Here is a 26,209-nt window from a genome sequence, read left to right on the forward strand (position 1 = left end):
CATTCAAATATTCAGAAAAATTATAAAAAATGTACAGTAAATTCTCAATGTACCTATCACCTAGATTCTATAATTATCATTTTATTATACTTGTTTGATCATGTATGTATCCATCCCTCTGTCAATTAATTAATTCAGCTGTTTTTGATACATTTCAAAGTAAGTTGAAGACAGAAATACATCTCTCTCCAAACACTTCACCATGCTTGTTTTATTTTTGAAAGATTTCTGAGAAAGAAATTGCAAAATAACCTTTTATATTTGATAGCACTGCTGGTAGGTCTCCTTTTCTTCAAAAATTTAGGCCGGCCTCTCTCTCACTTTCCCTAACTTCAAAGCAGCATTTCTCAAAGTGTATTTCATGGAACCCTGATCCAAAGCTATATGAGGGGAAAAAAAGTATCTGCTGTCAAAATGTTTGAAGGTCTCTGGATTAAATAAAGTTTTCCAACTTTCTTTATTACAGACTTCTCAGAGGCTTGGTTATGCTAACATGCCTACCATCAAAGGGGATACATTCAACTTACCTGATCATAAGACCCTACTCTTCTTCTGAGAACATGTAGCAGAATGGGTTCCACAGAATACAGTTTGGGCAAAGATGACTTTGCCTAAGTCTTGACCTCTTTTCTCTCTACCCTGTAGCTCACACATATTTTATGCTTTCCAGTTCTTCGTTGTATTCATTGTTTTCCGCAGAGTTCCTCCAAGTCTTTCAGATCATTTCTGTCTCTGATTACTATGTTTCTCTCAGTTGGGTATGTTTCTGAAACACATCTTTGTTAATAGTGATGTCACAATTAACTATGGAGTACTGCTTACATTTAGAAAACTTTGTATAGGTGAAACAAAAATTAAAACAATATTAGGGAAGACAGTAATTATAAAACTCCTTTCTCCAAGGCATAAATGAACTGAAAATTTAGATGGCTTTTTTAAAAACAAATAATTATAAAGGACTATACAGGAAGAGTAGGATGTTCTGGGAATATTCCTAAATTTTACGTTTAGAAATATGGAGGCCAGCTAACATCTATGAAATAATCTTTGGTATAAAAGACAAAAGGATATATCGTAAGTTAGTCAATATCTTATACCTCCCATCTGAAATTCTTTTTAACCTTGAGGTCTGGTTGGGAGCACTTGGTCCTCCAAGTTGTCCTCCAGGTTGATGGCATGAATTCCTCATCAGCTGTTCAGAGGAGATCATAGGTGAAAGACTTCTGAAAATTATGTGAGTCACAAATAAAAAGTGCTATTTTTATTATCATTATCACCAGAGAAGCAGAATAATAGGATCTGAAATGACCTTGACAATGTATTCAGCCTTAATTCTTGTCTTCCAGCAGGACTATGCAATGAGGCATTGACCTGGTTTTCTAATTTCTCTAGAGAAGAATTTGTTTTCAATTTCCCTAAGCAACTGGCTACAGTGTCTCACATTCAGCATCTCATAACCCTCAAAAGTCACAAAGTACATTCTAAATTCTGGCTTTCTTTTAGCACTTGATGAAATGTCTTTATTATGACAGACTTAAGAGAACGGAAGTGTAACCCACCTTCACAGGCATGTCTGTTTTTGGAGAGGAACAAGAAAGCCTCCCTTGCAGAACCACAACAGGGAATTGAGTAAATAAAGGTCTGAATCTCTGGTAATGACCTCTGTCAGAAGGAGCCCAAACAGTGATGAATAGAAAGTACTTTTAAAGAGAAAGCAAAGTTTAAGTATGTATTATAACAGCCTGGGTGCCATTCTGCAAAACCTAGAGAAAAGAAGGGGAGTTCCAACATGTCTGGTGGACCCTATGGTGTTCAAACCTCACCCTCAGTGGTCTGCCCTCTATTTACCTATTCACTCTCTAGTAAATTGGACAAAACCCCACACATTCTCTCACTTTTCTGAGCCTTGAAATACACTTTGCCTTGACCTGCGATACCTTACCTAGCCTGTACACCTAATGATATGGTTAGGCTTTGTGTCTCCACCCAAATCTCATCTTGAATTGTGATCCCCAGGTGTTGAGGGGGGCACCTCGTGGGAGGTAATTGGATCATAGGGGTGGTTTCCCTCATGCTGTTCTCATGAAAGTGAGTGAGTTCTCATGAGATCTGATGCTTTTATAAGGGGCTCTTCCCCCTTCACCCTTTCTCTTCTCTCTCTTCTGCCACCCTGTGAAGAAGGTGCCTGCTTTCCTTTCCAATGTGATTGTAAGTTTCCTGAGGCCTCCTCAGCCATGTGGAACTGTGAGTCAATTAAACCTCTTTCCTTTATAAATAACCCAGTCTTGGGTATTTCTTTACAGCAGTATGAAAACAGACTGATACAGTAAATTGATACTGGGAGAGGGGCACTGCTATAAAGATAACTTGAAAATGTGGAAGTGACTTTGGAACTGGGTAATGGATAGAGGTTGAAACAGTTTGCAGGGCTCAGAAGAAGACTGAAGATGTGGGAAAGTTTGGAACTTCCTAGAGACTCGTTGAATGGTTTTGATTAAAATTCTCATAGTGGTGCTGACAATGAAGTCCAGGCTGAGGTGGTCTCAGATGAAGATGAGGAACTTCTTGGGAACTGGAGCCAAGGTCATTCTTGCTATTCTTTAGCAAAGAGACTGGTGGCACTTTGTCCATGCCCTTGGTATCTGTGGGACTTTGAACTTGAGAGAGGTGATCTGAAATTGGAACTTATGTTTAAAAGGGAAGTAAAGCATAAAAGTTTGGAAAATTTGCAGCCTGATGATGCGATATAAAAGACAAACCCATTTTCTAAGGAGAAATTCAAGCCTGCTGCAGAAATTTGCATAATAACGAGGAGCCAAATGTGAATTACCAAGACAATGGAAAAAATATCTCTGGAGCATATCAGAGATCTTCAAGGCAGCCCTTCCCATCACAGGCTCAGAGGCCTAGGAGGAAAAATGGTTCCAAGGGCTGCCTACCTCTGGACTTCCTGCTGCATAGCACTTGCTACATTATTTTATGACTGTATATTTATTTGTTTTCTTCTCACTGTGAGACTATATTGGCCCCTCTTTCTTCTTCTCAGTCCTAGACCTAGGAGTATTGACGTGATGAATTTTGAACTCCTTGTATAGAGATTTTGACAACAAAATCTCTTGTGAGCAAAGCATGAACCTCTCAATCTTCAAACCAGGGGGATATCATAAGGTTTGGTAAATTTGTGTATGTATGAATGATTTCATGAATCTGTCAAGAATCATGTTGAATTAGAATTATTAGGACCTAAAAGCAATGAGTTATAAAGAGGACCTTTTGAAATAAGTGCAATAAGAAAACAGCATGATAGTAGATTTCACAGCAGAATATTATAACATTCTGTATACTCATATTGTAATGATGTTTACAAATTAATAGTGTCCAAAATGAGCAGTTTCTAATCTCCTAAAATCTCACCTTTTTCCAGATACATTCTTGAGATAATTTCAACTGATTACATTCTTTTCATTCAGTATTTATGAGTGAGATTAATACCGTGTTATTTAGACTTGCATATATATCGCCTATTTTATCGTCTGATGCCTTTTCATGAAATCTCTACTATTCAATTGCATATTTGGTTATAAGCAACTTATTGACATGAATTCTCAAGCCAGGATAAACTTGTTTATATCTCTATCCTTTACTGTTATATGACCTTGAATAAGTTCCTTAAGTTAACTGAACTTTGATATCTATTCTGTAAAGGTTGGGAAAAGGGATTCCTATATCATATGGTTGTTTTGATAACTAAATAATAACATAAGCAAATGATAGGTAGGATGTGATAAATAAATACTGGCTTTATTTTTTTTTTTTCCTTTCTCTTTCCCTCTACAGAAACATGATGTAGTGTTGTAGTGTCAGTGACTATTCCTTAAAACAATAGGCACATTGGATTGAAATCCCTGTAGGGAACTTTAACATGAATTGGGGTAGAATGATAAATATTTTCTCTTACCAAGAAGGGTCTCATACCAAACTGATTTATCTTTAAAACGACATGCGAATTCAGAGTTGTCATCATCTCTTTCTGCTTGACCTTTCTGTACATTTGGGATATCTTGTAGTATGAGAATTACAGTGTTCAGAAGAGACCACATTTGGCACTAACAGACTGAACAGCTGGGTGGCTTTTTTGCTTCTAGCTACAGTGATAAAAAGGATACTTAAAACTTGAGATCAATGTGTGCACTGTAAAAATAATAAAAGAGACTCAAACAAACTTTACAGAGATAGAGACTCAGAAAGTGCCTTTCCTGGTTTTTAAGTTAGAAAGAGAACCCAGTAAGTAAGGCTGTGAAAAGTCCCTAAATTGATAGCTTCATTTAAGCTTTGACGTTTCTGGATATATATATATATTTTTTTTTCTAAGTGACCTGATTTCAAAGCACACCATTTCCCCAGTGTGGCTTTCTCTGTCACACCATCAAACACCAACCTTGCCATTTCCATATGTACTTCTGGAAGAAAAAAAGTCCCTCAACATACGTCTCCCGAGCAAGGCAGAAATGGAACAGGATTGAACAGCTAATCAAATAATTTTCCTACCAACCTTGTTCAAGGCCTGGAAACTTGACAGTGTGGGCCGATTCTGAATGCTGTTTCTCCATACTCCCAGCCCCACCTCTGCTCTCTATCTACCGCAGACTAGGGAGTCAGCTCTCAGAAATGAAAACTCCCTGTGTTCTGAGATCCAGCGCTTGTCGTCACACTCTGAGGGCATGGCATGCCATTCATTTTCAAGATTTCTCAGCCAGCAGGCGTTGGTGACAAGCATTAGCCAAACTTGTAAACAGTACTCAAAGTTATTAACTTGGCATTAGCATCTTTCGTGATGGAGCTTTATCCAAACTTGTAAACAGTACTCAAAGTTATTAACTTGGCATTAGCATCTTTCGTGATGGAGCTTTATCCTACCCTTCCATTTGTTTGTGTATCCCATTTCCATCCCAATAAACAGCTCACTGTGCCAGGCTTTTTCTTGTTTCCTAGGAGTTCTGATTGTGCATGCTACCCATCCTCCCAGTCCAAAATTCCCATCCTCCTCCCAAAAATCACTCCTGTTTATATAACAGCACAACTTATTTCTTCTCTGGATTCCTAGGTTCTTTCCTATTTATCTTTCTTTAGACCTTTCTTTTTCTATTTCTATTTCATATTATGCTGTTTCTGTCCATATCTCAGAACCCAGCTGTGCTTAATGCTTCTTAAAGACCCAAACTATTGGAAGTCATATTCCTATCTTTTATCACAAACATAATGCCTTGCCCATAGTAAGTATCTGCAGTTCTGCCGTTAGCAAGCTATGCATTAAGGACATACTTGCTGCTTCAGCACACAAATCCCAAAGTTTACAAGGGACCAAATACAAGAGAAGTTTATTTCTCATTACAGACAGTCCACAACAAGTAGTATTGACCAGGAGGTGGCCATCCTCCTCTGGCAGTGATTCAAGAACTCAGGCTCTATTTATCTGGTCCTTGCAGAATCTTTATTCATGGCTTCCAGGTTCACCCTGGGGTTCATCTCCATTCTAGCCAGCTGGAAAGGGAGTGAGCATGGAGGAACATGTGTGGGAACTGGCATAGTTGCCTTCTGCTTACACTCCACTGGTGAGAACTCAGTTATACGGCCAGACCCAACTGGGAAATGGAATCTGTGAGCCCAGAGAGACAGGTAAGTGGGCCTGGTGCCTGTGCCACCGTCTGTATTATGAGTTCTGTGATCCAGAGGAGGTCGTTCAATAGTTAGGAGTTTTCGTTCTCTCATCTATATGATGGAGGAAATAAAATTTTTAAAAGATCATTGTAAAGATTACATTGTATGACAATTATAAAATCTTTTTGTTTACATCTGAAAAATGAACAAGATGGACTAAGTGATCCCTAGGTTCCTTTCACTGCTAACTAAAGACACACTTGAGTTTGTTCACAAGACTGTCCTAACAAGGCAGGAAAAGGGAACTGCTGTATATCGGGGGAAAATATATATAAAGAATATGTTCTCTGTTAATTTACTGGATCTGGAAAATTTGGCTATAGCACCTCATTTCTCATGCGATTTGATTAACAGAGGTTCTATCAAGCCTTGTGGGTGAGACTGGGGCCATTTAGTGAAGCTGCTAGAACCCTTAAAGTCTGGGAGAGAAAGAAAGAAAACATACTCGTGGACATCTGTGATGCACTAACATTTGGGCCTCAGGTTCCTCCTCTGAAGATGTAAAATGGTAGGTTGGATCTAATGTCCTCCAAAGCCCCTGTCCGCTCTAGTATCTTATGAATTAAAGTGACAGAGTAAAATCACTCACTCTGCATAACAATGTACACACCGAGAAGAAACAGCTGCAGTCTGGACCAGGCCCACTCACCAAATGACTGTTTGTTTGTTTGTTTGTTTTTTGTAATGAAATACACTGTAAATCCAAGGTAAGAAGACAGAATTAGTTGAGGTCCAAAGTAGGTACAATTTTTTATGTGATAAACTTTAGATTCAGCTTTTGATTATTCTTAGAGAAAATAAAAACATAAAATGAGGTAGCTGTAGTCATGTGACTATCCAATAGCAATAGATGAAAATACTTATGGTCAAGATGGGTACTTGATTTATTTGGGTCTAAGCCAGTGAGAAACTGAACTTCTCCTTATATTTGTAACACCGATAATAGTGATAATAATTATTATTTATCAAGAATGTCCCATTATATTTACTTAATACACATTATTTCATTTAATTTTTTTTTAAAATTGTACTTTAATTTCTAGGATACAAGTGCAGAAAGTGCAGGTTTGTTACATAGGTGTATGTCCACGATGGTGTTGGCTGCACCTATCAACCCGTCATCTAGGTTTTAAGCCCCACATGCATTAGCTATTTGTCCTAATGCTCTCCCTCCTCTCACCCCCCACTCCCTGAATTTAATCTTTTTTTTTTTTTTTTTTTTTTTTTTTGAGACCGAGTCTTGCTCAATTGCCCAGGCTGGAGTGTGGTGGCGCAATCTTGGCTCACTGCAAGCTCTGCCTCCCGGGTTCCCACAATTCTCCTGCCTCAGCCTCTCAAGTAGCTGGGACTACAGGCGCCCGCCACCGCACCCAGCTAGTTTTTTTGTATTTTTAGTAGAGACGGGGTTTCACCGTCTTAGCCAGGATGGTCTCGATCTCCTGACCTCGTGATCCGCAAATCTCGGCCTCCCAAAGTGCTGGGATTACAGGCGTGAGCCACCATGCCTGGCCGAATTTAATCTTTATAATAACCAATAACATTGGAAGATAGGTATTTTTTGCTCTATTTTACAGATGGGGGAACTGAGGCTTGGGGTCCACAAAGTCATTCAGTTGGTAAAGAGCAAATCTAGAATTAAACCTCGTATCCCTGCCTCCAGAGGCAGAATCTTGGCCATTACAGAAGCCTTTGCCTTGTGTGTGGTTGAGGGCACCATGTAAGTTCTGCCTAGCCTTCAAAACTCATGCTCCCTCCAAACTCTGATCACCTATGCCTTGTCTGTGTGTGCCACTCACTTGGAATTTATCATATAATACTCTGAATTGCACTGATGACACTGTTTTATAGAAAGCATTCCAAAAATATTAGTTGACTGGAACAAATATTGCCCTAGATATATATTAATAGTGGCATAAAACAATAAAGTTTCATTGCTGGCTCATGTCCTAGTCCAATGTAGGTCAGTGGTATGTTGAGGAGGTGAAATGAGGTTGAGGGTGCTTTACTTTTCCACAGTCATTTGGAAATCAGTGTTCTTCCAACATAGACTTTGCCTTCTCCAAGAGTCCCAGAGTCTTGCACTGGATCCCCCGAGTTCAGCCAAGTGATTAAGGAAAAGCAAGAGTGTAGAGAAGGCTCACCCACTTTTAACCACCTTGGGCTGGAGGTGACAGTCACCGCTACTTACATGCCATTGATGAGCCCTCACCATGTGACCCCCATGTGGGTGGCCTAGGAAATGGAGGAAGGAAAAGGAGAACATGAATATTGATAAACAAAGTACTTGATATTTCTGATGTTCCTTTTCCTAATCTATAAAATGGGAATGATAGAGCAGCTGTGAAAACAGTACACACAGGAGGTGCTTAATAAATGTTGATTCTGATTTTCAGTTTATCATTTGCAGTGGGAAACCTTCATTAGTGTCAAATCACATTGAAAGGACTCATCAAAGACTTTTTAGGAGGATCAAAGTTTGATTGGAAGGAAGGGTAAAAAAATAAAAAAAAAAAAAAAAAGAAGAACAGGTAAAATGAAACCAAAAGGGGAGAAGATATAGCTATCAAAGAGTATTGGTGGCACCAGCCATCTCCACCGTGTCTCCCTTAATGCCTAACTTTAGGTAAGGTTTCAGAATGACAAGGACCTGTTACTCAGAATTCCCATGATGAATCACAAAAATAGGTGGAGGCAGAAATCATGTTGGTGCTTGTGTCTTCTGCAGGTAATTAAATGAGCGACTAAGTTGGAAACATACAGCATACCTGCAGGAGGACTATTATTATTAGTTCTGTTATTCTTTTTTTCCATGAGGATAGTAACACGTAGATTGCCATTAATCCTGGCCTTCACCAGAAGCAGCTCTGACCTAGTTTCCCACATGAATCACTCCCTTTGAAGGCAGACCCAGCCCACTGCAGAAATTTAGAACCTGCTCCCTGTGCCCCCCACCCTGGGTTTCCTCTTTCACCACACTTTATCTCTCTGGCATAATGGCCTATTTTGATTCCCTGCAAAGGCCAGATCCCTCTGCCTCTGTGGAGTTGCATATGCTGTCTCCTGTGCTTGTAAAGTTCTTCAATATCTTCTGTCTCTCCGCTCAGCGAAAAGGTGCTCTGTTTCAGGGAGCCATCCTAGTCAGTGTGAATGTGCACCATTTGTGTTCTCCTGAAGGCTTGTTTTTAGCTCTCTTATTCCACTCTTCACAATGTTCTGGCTACTTCCCTTGTATATTATGAATTTCCTTAGGATAGGAAATGAACATTTATTTCTATATCCCTGTTGTAGAGCACGTGGACATATTCAGCACATTTACCAAATAACAATTGTCATTTATGTAGCTTCTAAATGCATAACCTTATTTTATATGTAATAAACACAATGAAGAAACTATAACTATATTTATATATCACCTGCTATATTAGAAAATTTGTAAAAATATATTTTAATACAATATTTATGAAATATATATTCACATATGTATGTATTTTATATATAATTGTAACTATAGTGAAAATGAGGAAACTGAGGGAATTTGACAGCTGTCCACTTAGAATTACAAAAATTGAGATGTGAAGCTATATATGTTTAATTTGAACCCAGCTCATAACCCTGACATATATAAGATACATGAATATCGAGAACAATTTAATTACAGTTCCCTCAAAGAGAGATATATTGTACAATGATTCCTTAATACAATCCATATCATTAGTATGAAGAAGGACACTGTAATGGAACATAGTTCTGAGGAAAGCTGTTTCCTGTCTGGGCTCCAGGCCCCAAGTTTCCAACACTTCCTACTTGGGTCACCCCGGTCAGGTTGGTGACCGCGAGGCTACTGAAGGTGGGGTACAACTTTCTTGAAGCTGATGAAGGAGCATCAAAAAGCCTGGAACTAAACCCACAGGGATAAAGATCTCTGATGAAATGGAAGGACCCCCTTGTCTTCATCACATCCTCTCTGTTAGGAGCTGAATTGTGTCCCCTGAAGTTTGTATGTGAAGGGAGTTGTCATCTCCTGATGGTCTCAGCTGTGGGGAGTCGCCTTGCCCAGGGTCATGTTTTTTCTGAGGTAGCCCATACCCAGTGGTCAATGAGAGCCCAGGCATCTTAGCTCAACAGTGATGACTCTGAAGAGCTGCTGTCTCTCAGGAGCTTCTGGAGGCATCAGCCAAAGCTGTTGCTGGCCCTGTCTGGAAGCTCCAGGTATTTCTCTGCCTGCTCCTGCTTCCATTCCTCTCCTTCCACAGTGTCAATTCCAATACTCCTTAACAAACATCTTGCAGTTGACCCTTTCTCATATAGCTCCTGTAAAAGCTCCAAAACTCTGGGCTATTCCAGCTGAAATAAACTTTTCCTCTTGTCCTATTCCTTCTTCCTGCCTTAATGTCTACAGCTGGGGTTCCAGCAGCCATCCCATAATCATAAGTCCACTGCAAGCGAGGAAGCATGCTAAGGTTGTGATATAGAAAAGGAAGGACCCAGGATCTCTGATGACAGCTCTAAGTTTCTATATTAATTATCTCTGCCCTGCCTACCGCTGGACTTCTTGTTGCATAATAACAACAAAACTTCTGATATACTTAAACCACTGGTTTTTGGTTGTGGGTTTCTGTTACCTGCAGCCAAACATAATGGCTATTGATACAAAACATTAAACAAATACTCATATAAATGATACTTTTATTTTAATTGAAATATCTGTCATCAAGTAGATTTAAATTATTACTGGAGAATGTAGAATTAGTGGGGTTAGGCAAAATTTTCCATGGGGTAGAAATATCTCTTGACGCTGGAGGGGCTCGAGTACTTTCTAGTTTATTTCTGACTTATTCTCACTCAAATAAGTCAGTCTTGACTATGTAGAGCAAAAAGGTGGGAAGCAGGTGGATGAGGGGTAGATATAGGTAGAGTGGCAGATTGTTGAGAGGTGGATGTCTTTAGTTTGCCTCCAGATTCACTCTCCAGCCTTCCTCACCCTGTTCTCTGGCTTGAGAAGCCAATCTGCACGAACTACACCAATGGGGAAAGCTGGCATGAGATGGGGTGGAAAGAGGAGAAGGTTGTTGGGGTGTTTGTTCCTCCCTGTGGTGTGGTCTTTGAGCTGGCTCTGTCCCTCTAACTAGGGTTGCTGTTCCTCTCAAGTAACCTCTTTACATGACTCTTTTCTTCTGGTTTCCAATAGCCAAGAAGTTGTTAATCTGAGATCTGTAGATAAAATTTAGGAGATTTGTGAACTTCAATGGAGAAACTAAAACTATATCTTTATAATCACTGATCTCCAACCAAAATTGACCATTTCCTTCAATCACCAGGCTAGGCAACACACCCTAATGGTATTAGCAATGCCTGTGACTGCTGTCATGAGTATTTTCATATTACATCACAGAGGATGCAGACATGTCAAAGTCTCTTTTATGCTCACCCCTACTTTGAAGTTGCAGTCATTATTAGACCCACCATCAGGCCTTGTTAGATAGTGTGTTAATAAAGAAACACTTATGTTAATATATTACACACTTATTAGCATATTTTATTCATTGGATTTTGATATCATTGTATTCTTTTGTAATTCTAAGTATTTTATTAAATTCATTTAAAGACATTTAAAGACATTAACTTGAGATCAGTCTTTGGAGTCCATCAGAGTAACAAAAGGTTAGGAGCCCGCCAAGTAACCATTTCTGCCTTTATTCCATCAGCTTGGTGGTCGCGACTGCTCCACTCTCGCTAGCCTTAAGGAGGACAGGAATTTTGCCTTGTCGTTCCTCTACACTCTCCACACCATTGTAAGTAGTCCCTCCTTAAGTTATCCTAATTTCAGTATGCTGTCTGTGTTCTGCTAGGGCACTGACTGACAAACCTTGTAAAGGATTTTGACTTCATAGTCAAGAGTGACAGTGGGACCTGGGACAGGTCACTTGATTAGTCTGAGTGTTTTTCTCATTTGTAAAATGAAGATAATACCCAATCCACTGATATCAAAACATCCATGTTATTTTCGGTCAGAACAAATCAATGTAATACATTTGAATAGTGGCACAATAAAAATATTGCATAAGCCAGATCATCTGCATCTCAGCTTTCTCTTCCTTCCTTCTGTCTGTTGGGGTTGATCAGCAGGTTGGCAGAACCAAAATGGACTGTGTTGGCATGAAGAGAGAGGCTGTTCCAGGGGTCAATCAGCAAATGTGTTGTTTCTATAGTGAAGGCTTCATGGCTGAGGCAGTGGGTATTGATTTTCATCTCTTTGTCTGTAATTCTTGAGTCAAGTCTCAATAAAGTGCATTTTCATTTAAGAACCCAGAACAATATTTCTAAAACTGGAATAATATATACACACTCTTCTAAAGAAATTATTTTTAAAAATATGGTGATTTCCTAGTGTTCAATTATTTTAATTATAATATTACTTAAATGTGTACAAATCAATTGGATATATACTCTTATGCTTATAGCTTTTGTACAGCTATGTATCAAAAACAAATGTGAAGTTAAATACAGGAGATGGTATTAAGATGATAAACTGAGCACATGCTAAACTTTCCTTTTCCTGCCCCAAATATATAAAATAAACTATCCATAACAATGTTGAAAAATAAGAACTACTCTACATAGACCAGAAATTATAAAGAATTCCTGAGAGGCTTGAGGCAGATGGTATATGTATAATTGATGAAGCCTTGGCGCTAAACACACCCAGGAGGTGCCTGCTCGCAGTTGGGAGTGGCTTCAAATACTCTGTGTAACTGCTAAGGATTGGATACTGGGGCAGGAGGGAGCTCTAGGGAGCTCTTGATAGTCAAGGTGACTTCTACAATACCACAGCAGGATAAACCAGATGTCTTGCTTCTCTCTCCTCCCTACCATTAGCACCCACTTTTAAGGGCAGTAGCAGAAGGGTCCTCCTTAGGCAGGAACTCTAAATGGAGGCATTGGGCCTGAGAGGCAGAATAGCCCCATGAGTGGCAGATGATAGTCAAGGGAAACAACGAGCCCCCATAACCAGAAGCCTGGCAACTGACTCTCCCAGTACGCAGAACATCTCACCTTCATTTTATCATCACAGGCAACAGGCAGTATAGTCTAGTGTCAAAAATGCAAACAGTGACTCAGAAATACAAAGATCAGCACAAAACATTAGAAACATCAGACATTTAAGAAAGTCAGTCTAATAAAGGAAGACAGCAAACTCAACAAATCCAAGTTCTGAGAACTAAGGATATCAAATTAACACAGCAATTATGGAGCAATGAGAGAGGACATTGCATCCAAATAAAAAATAATCGACTAGAGATCTTGGACATAGGATGTTTTGTTGAAATAAAAGAAAAAGCAGTAGTTGTACTGAATGTAGAAATCAGAAGTCCTATGAAGGGTTCTAGAGGAAAAGAACACAGAGCATAGAAAGAAAGGGTAAAAAAAATAGGAGAAACATACTCAACTTGAAGAAGACATAAGTTTCAGATTTAAAAAGACTGTTAGGTGCTGGACAGAAAGAATGTGAAATATTCCAGATTTAAACATATTAAAAAATTTTTAAACCACTAAAAAAAGAGGAAATCCAAAACTTTTCAGACAAGGAAAAAGAAAGCTTGCTTATAGAGAGAATAACTCATATTGGCATAAATCTTTCATTTACAACACTGGATGCAAGAGGAAAATATAACAGTATAACTGGATTTCTATACCCAGCCAAACTATTGTTCACTTCAAATGGAAATACAAAATAGACACTTATCACTGACTTGGATAGTTTATCATCTTTAAATGGTAACTGAAAAAATTACTAGAAATTGTACTTGGCAAAACAAGCAAACAAACAAACAAACAAACAAGACAAATCCAAGAGGAAGATGCGAGGTAAAAGGAGAAAAGAGAAAAACAAAACCAGTAAAATATACTACTAACTATAACAACATTTTAATTATTAGACTATGTAATAACTTTAATACATCTCAGATTGTCTCACATGGTAGCTGAAGGTAAACCAAAGAAAAAGGGAAACTTAAAGTGTGGTTAGGTCTTGTTCTATTTGAGAGTAACCAGAGATAGCAATGAACTCTAAATATTGACTAAAACAAACAGAAAGAAATGCTAAGCATAAATGCATGTGTTGTGAACCATGCACAAAGGACTTGCTTGAACACTGTGCCAAGAGACTTGACCACACTTCAGCCAGCCTTCCACCTGCACTACGTTGTGTCCCTAAAGCTGACCTCTGGCTTCCACTAGGTTACCTCCCCAAAGGTGACCTCAGTCCCAGGCTGAGTCTTTGCTCAAGAAAAGACAATGCTGGTTGGGAGCAGTGGCTCACGCCTGTAATCCTAGCAATTTGGGAGGTTGAGGTTGGCGGATTACTTGAGGTCAGGAGTTTGAGACCAGCCTGGCCAACATGGTGAAATCCCGTTTCTACTAAAAAAAAAAAAAAAAAAAAAAAAAAGCCAGACATGGTGGCACATACCTGTAGTCCCAGCTACTCAGGAGACTGAGGCAGGAGAATTGAACCTGTAAGGCAGAGGTTTCAGTGAGCTGAGATTTTGCCACTGTACTCCAGCCTGGGAGACAGAGCGAGACTGTCTCAAGAAAAAAGAAAAGAAAAGAAAAGAAAAGAAAAGAAAAGAAAAGAAAAGGAAAGACAATGCTGCCAGACCTAAGAAAATACATTATTCCAGCCGACATCACCAAGCCATTTTAGTAATTAATTCTCTATTTACCTCTTTCTGTAATTTTTCTTCTGCAATTTCTCTGTAGCCCCCCTACTTTCTTTTGGTTCCTGTTTTCACACTTCCTGACAGCCCCCTCTGCTCTCCCTTTGCAACCTTATTTCCCTTGTCTTGGTTAGAATTGAGCTCAGTTTATAATGGTTTCTCTCCTACTGCAGGAGCCTGAATAAAATCTGTCTTGCTGCCTTTGGCAAGTATCTGGTGCTGTTTTCCATTGTCAGTGTTAAGAATATTTAGATAAGAATTGGAGTAATCAAGTAAAACAGTAAGTTCTGAGCCTCAGGGTATCAAGTTTAGATAGTGTAGTCACAAAGAAGGTCCCTTTGAGGAAGAGACATTTAAATCAAAAGCCGAAGGGCAAAAATGAGGCAGGCTTCCCCAAAACTGGGGGAAGAGTATCCTAGGTAGAGGTTACAGCAAGTGAAGAAGCCCTGGGCAGGAAAAGACCTCAGCAATTTGAACAACAAAGAGAAGATAAATGTGAAAAAGGTGAAAAGTAAGCAAGACAGAAAGTGGTTTTAGGTGAGGTTTGGGAGGCAGGCAGGGGCACTTGGAGATCGCTGGGCTGGCTGATTTTTTGGCTACCCATGTTTCTGCTTAGAGTGTTATAATTCCAAATGATTTATAACTCATATGTGTCCTTGTCTAGCTTTCTCCTCAGGCAAGGAGCTTAAAGACAGCAAGGACTGTGTCTTGTCATTGGTATTTCCCCAGCATCACACACACAGCCAGCTCTTAGTAACTGCTCAGTAAATGAAGAGTTGTTAATTCCTGTGCATTTTTTTTGGGTCTCTCGCCCACAGACTCTGCAATTCTGCCAGATTTGAGACTGAATAGGTAAGAGAAGCAGGTATCTTCTTATGTTTCTTCAAAGAGATGTTAGCTGCAGGCACATCCCCCAAACAAGGTCCAGGCTTCCAGAGTGAAGGCATTTCCCCCAATACTGAACTTGAACTTCTCTCTGACTCCTCTAAACCCTCCCTGCTCACCTTCTGCCCACTCTAGTATACAGGAAGGTTAGACCCGAGAAGCTGAAAACCAGGCTCCTGAGTTGAAAATATGAACACACATGAGCCACAGGTCTTCCGGGGAAATGTACCTGCACACGGTCCCTCATTCCATGGGCGCCATCCCTGTCAGCTTTGAAGATTGGCTCATGGAGTTCTACAGCTTCTCACCAGGACACAGTTGGGTGCCATGGGGCATGGGGGTAGATAATCAGCACATGTGGGCCTGCCCTTCCACCCAAAGAGGTTCTCAAAGGACCCCCTGTTCCCTTTGATCAAACAAAGTGGAGTGAACTAACAACCAGCTCAGTGGGGCTGTATTTCTTAGAAGGAAAAAGTGCTAGGAGAGATGACTTGCTAGTTTACTTCAGAAGCGAGCACTCAGGTAGTATGGCTGACTGGAATTGCCCAACAGGGCTGGAGAAACAGCCCTACCCCCATCATGGAGGACAGGAACCTATTCTTTGGAAACTGAGGTCTTTCCATCTGGTACCCTGGAAACACTCAGAGGGGTTTTGACCAACATAACTCTGCATTCCGCAGGAGAGTCTTCTCATCATTGTTGCAGAGAAAAGTCTTCTGTTCCAGAAGAAACCTAGAGTAGGAGACCAGGAGGTCCTTTAGTCTAATTCTCTCCACATTAAGGACCAAAATTGTGTAAACCTCTTTATATTAGTGAATACCCCCGTCCCAATTAACATGAGGGTGATACAAGATTATGAGTAGAGAGGCCTCTTGCTTGGGTATTTTGAAAACAAAAAGCTCCCTGGATGATTCCACTATACTCTCATAGTCAAATATATATATATTTAAAAACAGAATGCAAAAAAAAAAAAAAAAATCAAAAACAAAATGGATCCACTTTTTCTTGAGTTTGGTGTGTGTGTATGTGTGTGTGTTTAGGAGTGAAAGTGTGGAGGTGAGTTCTAACCTGTGCTGCTCTGGGGAGGCAGCTGGGAGAGGTGCTGAATCCTGGAATAAGCTGATCTGACAAATTTCCTTACCCTTTTAAGACCTGGATTAGACATATCTCTTCTGAAGGCTTTTCTGATTCACCCAAGCAGACTTGATCCTTTTCCTCTTTTGACCCCACTCTACCATGAACAACTTATTAAGGCTCTTCTAATCTTGTAATTAAATGCTTACCTGTCTCCTCCAGTCCATAGTCTTCCTTCATTGGCTGGCTTCATATTCTTCTCTTTAACCCCCATCTTCTGTAAATGTTTGCTGATTAAATGAGGTGGAATGGGCAGGGGAATAGTTCCCAACCTAGGGACTGCTGATCCTCCAGACATTCACCATAGCAATAACCAGGATGCATAAGCCATTATTAATGTCAAACAATTTTAATGAATATTGCACATCTACTCTCAAGAGCTTAGCTCCAGTTGAGTGAAATGCCCCTTTGCTTGGTGGTTAGTTTATCAACTCTGTGCTAATACAGCTGTCAGATAAGATATCATTGGCTACACGTAGATCAATAATGAAATTATTACTTAGTCAATAGGATGTTCTTTCTAAGTAGACAAAATCATTGGTAACCTGTTGTCTTTGCAGGGAAAATATAAAAAAGAAAAAGAAAAAGATAACCGGAGCTTTGGGGCACATTGTCTCACAAAACATGTCACTGAATAAAGGTTAGAGTTGATAGGAATAGTTGGCTTTGCTGACTATCTAAAACAAAGGCAGGCAGAGGACACTTCTGGATTCAGAGAACAATGGAGGCTCCTTGATTTCAAAACTTACCACACCCTCCCAAAAGGAAAACACAGAATAACAAGGAGAAAAAGCAAACAAAACCACACATGACCATGTCTTTTGTGTTACTAGGAGACAGAAGCGTCACAGCCTCTAAATTACCTGTAAGTAGAGAAAAAGGTGAATTCCAGTAGAGCCCCTGCCTGTGGGTGAGAGATTAGAAAAGGGGAGGCTTAAGAGACTCCACAAAAGGCGCAAACAAAATAAACCCAGAAATGAAAGTCCAACATTAAATTCCAAAGTACAGAATGTAGCCTGTGACCTGAAATTCTCAGTACTTTACACAGGGCAGAGAGGGAAGAGAGGGAAGAGCTACAGAGAGACAAGAGCTGGTGCCCCTGGGAGATAAATCAATGAAGAACATCAGCAGGGGAGATAAATGACTCTCCAAGAGAAATATACCCTCCTTCACCTCATCCCACCCCAACCTAGAGCCCAAACCATCCATAAAAGAAACTGCCTAGAAGAGGGAAGAACCTGAAGAAAGGGAGGCTCTTAAATTAGGAAGCCTGTTCATGAAAGGAATAAGAATCAAGAAAATAAAGCCACATTTATATGAGATTGTTATTAAAAATCAGAAAATGAGAATCAAAGCATTTCTGTTAACAGAAATTCTCCCCAGGAAATTTAACTAAAAATCAGAAGAAAACTCTAAAACAAGTGTAAAGGAACACTCCAAAGTGAATCAATTTACAGATATGAAAAAACACATTGAATCAGAAATATTAAAACCAGGAACAGAAATAGACCCCCCAAAAAGCACACAAAACCACTACCCAGAAAGAATCCCAAAGAGTAGGTTTAAAAAATAATTTTTAATAAAGACAGGGTCTTGCTATGTTGCTTAGGCTGGACTCAAAGTCCTGGGCTCAAGTGATTCTGCTGCTCATCCTCCTAAGTAGCTGGGACTGCAGGTGTGTGCCACCCAGCTTCCCTGATCCAATCACTATACTTTATGTGTATCAAAATATCACTGTGTGCCCCATGAACATGTGCAATAACTGTGTTGATTTTTAAAAAATTAAAAGAATGTAAACAATTTTTTTAAACCCAGAAAATAATAAAATGAGTGAAAATGAATTGGGAAGGGAGTTGGGAAAGAAATAGGGCAAAAGATAAAAGTACATCAGTCATGAAGACTAAAGAGGAGGATAGAATCAAATAAAAGTGGAAAGAGTGTTGACAAAAATAGATCACCAATCAAAATAACTATGACATGAAGAACAAAGTAAAAAAGGTCAGAGGGAAAGTGGTTGAAATGATACAAAATTGGAAAAGGGTGTCTAAGATACCTACGATTGGCATCCCCAAAGAAGAAAATAAATAGAATAGAACTAATATTTTAAAAAGTGAAATTCCAGAAAAGTTCCAGAACTAAAAGAAAAAGTGAATTTACACATAGACAGGGTCTAAAGGGGACTAGGAAAAATCGGAGTAATTGATTCTGGGACATGGACTAGTTAAATCAGTAGACATTAAAGAAAAAGAAAAAATCCTCAAGTCCTCCAGGCACAAAGATAGAATAATTTGGAAAGGCAAGATAATTAGTTTGTCATCAGACTTCTTTAAAACAACATGAAAAGCAAGGCAATAGCAGAGTTGCATTCTCTGTTAGGGAATGAGCTTCAATCAACCAAAAGATGTCTAGGAAAGCTTTGCCAAAAGTACTAATAAAAAATAATATGTAGACATTACATGTTCTGACAAATAAGAAAGAACACAACTTTAAAAATGACAGGAGACTTCAACTTCTGGAAAGATGAAGAGGACACATTTTCCTATATTTCTACTACTACGTGAAGCTAAAAATCTGAACATTATATGTAAAATGAACATAAGAAGACTTGAAAAGGTGAAGAGAAGAAAAGAGACTGTCTAGAAACTGACAAAAGGCTCTGAGTTGGAAAAGTGCACCAAAACATGCCAGCACTAGAGATAAAAACAGAATTCTAAAAAACATTCAAGTAACCTACAGAAAGGCAGAAAAAACAAAGCTGGAAAACAGAAGAAACAAGCAGAGAACAAAAACCAATATGGCAGACTTGAGCTTTATTTCATCAATAATTGAAGGCAACACCTTCAAAATAGCAAACTATAGATGGAGGACAAATTATTGATGGCCAGTGTTTTGGGATTTAGGGAGGGATGGGAGTAGAGGTGGCAATAAAGAAGTAGCCCAAAGGAGATCTCTGTGGTAATGGAATAAGTCTGTGTTTTGATCACAGTGGTGGTTACACAGTGGTGGTTATCACAATCTGCCATTGTGATAAGACAACATAGAACTATATAAACATGTTATACCAATGTCAATTTCCGATTTGGTACTATACTATAAAATTTTGTCATCTGTAACTATTGTGGGAAACTGAAGTGTACATAGGACCACTCTGTCCTATCTTTGCAACCTCTGTGAATCTAGAATTACCTTTAAATAAAAACTTATAAAATAAATAACAATATTAAAATAGGAGGAGAAGAGAGAGAAATAGTAAAAAGCAGAATAAACCATTTAGGTATAAGTAGAATAATTTTTTTGAACTGAAAAGATAATAAAGAAGGGTAAGTAGGAAAATAGGGAATTAGTAGAATATAAAAAGTATTGATACCAATAAAAACACTACGCTAAAAAGAAAATTTTTGTAAAAACCAAAAGCAAAAAATGGACAACACATCAAATAGAGAAGGAACACAGTAAATGTAATGTACACATGTATCAAAACATAAGATAGTCAAAATTGAGACCAAACCAGTCAGTCCTATCAATGAATATGAAGGGATTTAGCATATCTATTTTTTAAGTATGCAGCGTTTCTAAGTGGTTTATAAAGCAAAACCCAACTCCATACCATATATGAGAGACACTCTTTAAATGAATGAATCAAAACAACTATAAATGAAGGGATGGACAAAAATTTACCAAGCAAATGGAAATAATCAAATAAAGCCAGGCATCTATGCTGTGTGAATTATTTAAGAACAAGGCTCTGTAGCAGGATATCTGGGTTTGAATTCCTGTCCATTCCCATCTCCTAATATTTCTCCTTCATTCGTTCTATTCTAGTCAATCTGTCCTTCTTGCTGTTCCTCAGAAATCCCAAACACTCTCCATGTCCATGCTCTCTTCCTGGACCAGTCCTTCTCCAGGTACCCATGTAGTTTGCTTCACCACGTTCTTTGTCTTTCTTCCCTTAAAGCTCCTTATCAGAGAGGAGATACTTAGCCCCTATATAAAACAGTAATCCCTAGCACTGAAATACGAAATAGCAAATTGCACAGCATTTATCATCACTTGACATATGACATGCATTAGTAAGCGTGGACTGCCATAACAAAATACCACAAACAGTGGCTTAAACAACAGACATCTATTTCTCACAGTTCTGGAGGTTGGAAATTCCAGATCAAGGTCCAGTAGAGTTTGACTCCTGGTGAGGGCTCTCTTTCTGACTTGCACATGGCCACCTTCTCGCAGCAGTCCTCACATGACATTTCCTCTGAGTGCGTGTTCTGAGTTGTTCTTCTCATAAAGACCTTAATTCTATTTCAGATGAGGGTTCCAGCCTTGTGATTTCATTTACCTTAATTGCCTCCTAACGACCTTATCCAAATACAGTCACTCTGAGGGTTATCGCTTCCACATAAGAATTTTGGGGGGAGATAATTTAGTCCATAACATGACATATTTGTTTATCATCTGCTGATGTGGACTCCATTAAGGCAAGAACCTACCTGTTCTGCTCACTGCTGTATCCTACCAAGTCTCAAATATGGCCTGACATAATTAGAGCTCAAGAAAAACTGTGATGAATTGTGAGTTAATGAATAAGTGAAAAAAAGCTAGAATGTCTTTGGTGTGTCCTTGCCCTAACGAATCTTCCCTTTTCTCATCCGTAACAAGGGAACAATAAAAATACCTCTCACAGTTTTGTTTTAAAAATTCAAGGAGACGATTCATGCCAAGTGCTGTTTATTGTACTTGGCATATAGTAAGAGCACAGTTTAGATTAGTTATTGCTGTATTGTTGTTGTCACATGATTATATTGAGGCTAAGGTACTACTGTGTTCCCCACTACAAAGCTGATAAAGATGCAGGAGACAGGAGAGAGCTGGCCCAGCACGGTCTAGAGAGATGATGGTCATTGTTTCAGCAGATGTCATAGTTAGGTGCTCTTGTTTTTCATTTATACTTTGACATGAAATTGGAGATGTTTACCTCGCTTGAGAACAAACAAGCCCATGCCCTTGGTTTTACAGTCTATATAGGTAGTTAATAACCTCTTTTACCATCCTGTCTCAAGTTTTATGATATCACTATGATCTGACATCTACAAGTGTCACCATTTCCATGGGATGTTGGGAAGCCTCATTTTCGATTGTGGGAGAGGGAACATGCTTTTTTGCATAGCCCCCAGTCCAAATCTACTCCAGCTTGGAAGGCTTTAGAAATTCTGGGTTCATCCCACTACAGGGTCTACAGTCAGGCAACCTCAGTGAACACTGTACCCTCAGAGGAAGACAACTAAGCAGATGAGCTTATTCAACCCTTAGACTCAGCCAGCTGTTTCTTTTGTCTCTTTTATCTTTATCTGAGGAAACAGAATGCATTACCATGCCTTCCTCTCACCCCAGTCTGTCTGTCCTCTAATCCTTACCAACCCACACAAACAACCATGGAATTCTTGGTCAAAATTGAGCCCTAAGTGAATCTTGACTCTTTGAGCTTTTATCTTGGGGAACAATTAATCATTGTTGAGAAGCAGATAAGATTTGACTTGTGCACATCATCCATCATTCTTGCTGAACTCGAGGAACTGTCCAGTTACTATGGAGTTTAGGTTGGAGGTTGTCACCAGCATAAGCTGACAAAATACCTTTATAGAACATTCAGGTCCATGGAGTCTGTTTCAGTCAGCAAATCCAAGGGTATTGTCTACTTCTCTGCACAGAAGGCAACTGCCCATGCACAGACTCCCACACCAATGCCTAACCTGTCCACAGGCAGACCTGTGATGGGCTTGGTGTCAGATCACAAAGCTTTTTTGACACCCACCCAACTGGTTTCTGCCTTTGGGAGTAGAAATGCTGCTAAGGAAATAGTTGTCTTCAGATGGCAGTCACCTTAAGGAAGTACAAACCTCGAAGAGCACCTTAAAATATAAAACGAAACAAAACAAACCATATCTGAAAACTCAGATTGCTACAGCTATTGCTTCAGACTGCCAGAAGATGGGGCCGCATCTATTTTTTTTAATATTCTTTTGCAAACTCCAGATATTGTAGGAGAAAACCTGGGTTGGTGAGTTTATACCACAGCAAATGATTTCGCTTCAGCTTTATTTTTGTAGCTCTTTCCTTTCTTTCTCTTTCTTTCTTTCTTTCTTTCTTTCTTTCTTTCTTTCTTTCTTTCTTTCTTTCTTTCTTTCTTTCTTTCTTTCTTTTCTTTCTTTCTTTCTCTTCTCTTTCTTCCTGCCTTCTGTTTCTTTGTTTTATTCTTTCTTTCTTTTTCCTTTCTTTCCTTCCTTCCCTCTTTCATCTTTTCTTTCTTTCTGTCTCTCTCCTTCCTTCCTTCCTTCCTTCCTTCCTTCCTTCCTTCCTTCCTTCTTTCCTTCCTTCCCTCCCTCTTTCCTTTTTTCTTTCTTTCTCTCTTTCTCTCTCTCTCTCTTTCTTTCTCTTCTTTGTTTCTTTGTTTGTTTGTTTGTTTGTTTGTTTGTTTCTTTCTTTCTTTCTTTCTTTCTTTCTTTCTTTCTTTCTTTCTTTCTTTCGTCACTGCGTATTCTTTGGAAACTATTTGAGAACTCTTTTCTCCTCTTTTTATTTTTTAAATATACATAATGACAAGTCCTCAAGCTTGGCTTTGAAAATGAATAAAATGGAAGCCCAGGCTCTTTCACTAGGTGCCACTTTCTTCAGTTTTTTACCCGGAAAAATAGAAGTTTAATAACATCTGCCATACCTATTTGGTGGAGCCTTATTTTAAGCCTTTGAAAGCCTCAGAAGAAAGGTGGAAAGCCCACTAACAAAGAGTGATTATCTATCCTCAAGGACTCAGCTTGGGAGACCCCATTATCACACCACTCCCACATCAGGAGGTGGGTGACATAACAAAAGGTAATAAAGGAGGCCTTTTGTGAGCGTGTTGGGCAAGAAAGATGACTCTTGAAGAATAAGCAGAAGGAGGTGGGAAATGAAAAAAGACGAGAGAAATGCCATCTCTTTTTTTTTTAAAACATTATAATTTACTGTATGCATCCTCTGAAATGCTCTATTGTATGCGTGTGTTTTTTTCCCTTTAGTAAAGGCCTAATTTCCCCCCTTAACTCAATTCCTCTGTCCCAGTTTAAAAACAAAACCAAACAACAAACCCTCCTTCCCCCACTCCCTGCCACACACACAATTCACTGGACTTAAGTGCAGTTATAATTTCTGTGACAATATGAAGAATGTCAAAACCACGCTTGCAACTTCTTAGTGAAATTATACTGTGGCTCCCTGAAAAAAACAGCTTTACAGAGCAGCTTACGCTGAATCCTAGCCTGGTTCCCAGTCAAGCTCTACACAGAGAACCCCTGTCAGCAGAGGGGAAAAATCTTCTGATGGGTCGATTGGGTGGTTGGACCAGCCCCTCTCAGACATCTTGGCGGCACCAGATACAAGGAATTTACAGATTTTATTGTATGATTCAGTTACTGATTAAGGTTCACAGGCAAATGGTTTGTCTGTGGCTAAATCTTGCTTGTCTTGGAACCACTCTCAGGCAATACCCTGCTCTCTCTGAATTGAAATTGGCAGTTCCCTTGACTCATTTTTTTTTTTTTAATTTAAGAGACTCTGTTGTGTCTTTGTGTCAGTAAAGTCTTAAGATTTTTCTAGCTGTATGTAAGATATTCACTAACTTGAGACACCTGCCTTGTGTATCTATATTTGTAGGCTACCTTAGAGAAGGTGCTTTTGGGCTCAATTCAACATCCTGAGTTCTAAGCCATGTTCTGGCTTGCTGAAGAGGTCAGCAATATTGTCAAAAATGTGAACCGCTTGGAAGATCAGGTCTAGTTAAATCCCTGCCAGTCCAATTTTCTTCCAGACTTCAAGCAATACTGTCAAAGATAAGAGCATTCACCAGTCATGGATACTACAGCTATTCGAACTATTCATTTCTATAGATGAGGCTAAGGTTGACCATGTGGCTGACCCACCTTCGTCAAACACTTCTGCAAGCGCTAATGCCCTGCTTTGTCATTTGCACCATCTTCTTCTCACAAAGCAGGCAAAGGGGGCTATGTTCCAGCTCCTAACCTTTCTCTGTAGATAACTAAAAATGGCAGGCAGTATAGTAGTTAAGCCCCACCAACTTCAACTCACGTCTCAATCTTATTAATCACTAACTGACCGTGTGTCTTTACCGCAAGCCCTTGTCCTTACATATAAAATGGGAATTATCAGAGTGCCTGCACTCTGCACAGTGTTTGGCACACAGTGAGGACTCAGTACATGTTAGCCCTCATTCTCCTTCATCCTCAGCAACAGATTAAAAAAAAAAAATAGAAAAACCGCAATAGACTTTAGAAATCATCCACTCCAGCAACTTTGAAATCTTTTAAAGCCATGGAGAATGTTCTGTAGAAATGAAACTGTGGGCAGAAACACAAACTTGTGAATTAGATCCATGAAAAGCGTTTCTGAAGAAGGTAGGAAGAGCTGGAAGATGAGGGATCCTACCTACCTGGCCCTCCTCCTTCCTTTCCCTCTCCCCAGAACACTCCTGAAAATCATGTCTCTAGAACCCTTAGAATTCCAAGGTTTAGACTCAGACAACCACTCATCTAACCCTGACCTGCCATGTCAAATAACAAGCTGAAAGATGAAATGAGACTCAGGTATGGCTATGTAGCTACAGAAAGACCTAGTCAGACTTGAAAAGTCTCTCTCTCTTTTTTTTTTTTTTTTTTTTTTTTGACAGAGTCTTGCTCTGTCACCCAGGCTGGAGTGCAGTGGCAGGATCTTGGCTCACTGCAACCACTACCTCCTGGGTTCAAGCGATTCTCCTGCCTCAGCCCCCCGAGTAGCAGGGACTACAGGCGCCTGCCACCACGCCCAGCTAAATTCTGTATTTTTAGTAGAGACAGGGTTTCACCATATTGACCAGGATAGTGTCAATCTCCTGACCTCGTGATTCGCCTGCCTTGGCCCCAGCAAAGTGCTGGGATTACAGGCGTGAGCCACAGCGCCTGGCCCAAAAAGTCTTTATTACATACCCTTGATCTAGGCACTGGAGAAAAGGAGATCTATAACTCTTCATCTACTTTATGTTCTGAAGTAAAATCAGGGTTTATGCTTTTACCAACAAGCAAAATATTTAGAATTCAGACTCGTCTAAAACATTAGAGATGTTTGAGCATAGTTGATCTAAGATCCACCGAATGTATAAGCTAGTAGCTGAGACTAGACTTCTTCATAGAAAGATGAGTAGGGCATCCCCAGCTTAGAATCAAATATGTGGTCCAGATGGCAGTATAGGATTCAGAAAGTGGTAATAATCTGGAAACATTGGGGTACATAGGGGATGCTTCATGAAGGGCTTTGTACATAAGGGAGCCCTTGATGGAAAGTTAGAACCTCAGCAGGGGAGAGAGGGATAAACATTCACTAGAGAAGGAACTTTGTGAGCAAAGGCGTACAAAAAAGCATATATGTGGGGAGATACCATGGAGAGTTGGTGGACGGGAGGTGGGACTAGATTCCAGCTCCTGACAGAGCAGCATGCGGAAGCTTACACTGTGAATTTTAGCTGCAGATGGACTGCAAGGACGAGCTAGCAATCCCAAGAGGACCCACGGACCCTCTGAAGGAAGGGAGCTGCCCCTGCAGGACCCGGAAGACACCCCAAATACTGCGAGTGCCCCAACTGTGAAAGTGGGAAAGGGAGACCCTCCTCTCTTGAACATACCCCCCTCCCCACTGGAGAAGCTGAAGGTCTGTTTGCGGGGGAAGTTTCTAAC

At 39.7% G+C, this 26,209-nt stretch overlaps 1 long non-coding RNA gene across 1 annotated transcript; it reads right to left on the bottom strand.

Moving 5' to 3' along the window:
* Window positions 1-218: 218 nt before the first annotated feature.
* Window positions 219-4,628, bottom strand: LOC126955280 (uncharacterized). Its single transcript, XR_007725868.1, has 4 exons — window positions 4,553-4,628; window positions 1,098-1,223; window positions 528-766; window positions 219-380 (listed from the first exon to the last, which is right to left on the bottom strand). It is a non-coding gene; the product is annotated as an uncharacterized LOC126955280 (long non-coding RNA).
* Between the last annotated feature and the right edge of the window lie 21,581 nt (window positions 4,629-26,209).

Source organism: Macaca thibetana, chromosome 5 (assembly GCF_024542745.1).
Source record: "Macaca thibetana thibetana isolate TM-01 chromosome 5, ASM2454274v1, whole genome shotgun sequence".
NCBI classification, from domain to species: Eukaryota; Metazoa; Chordata; class Mammalia; order Primates; family Cercopithecidae; genus Macaca; species Macaca thibetana.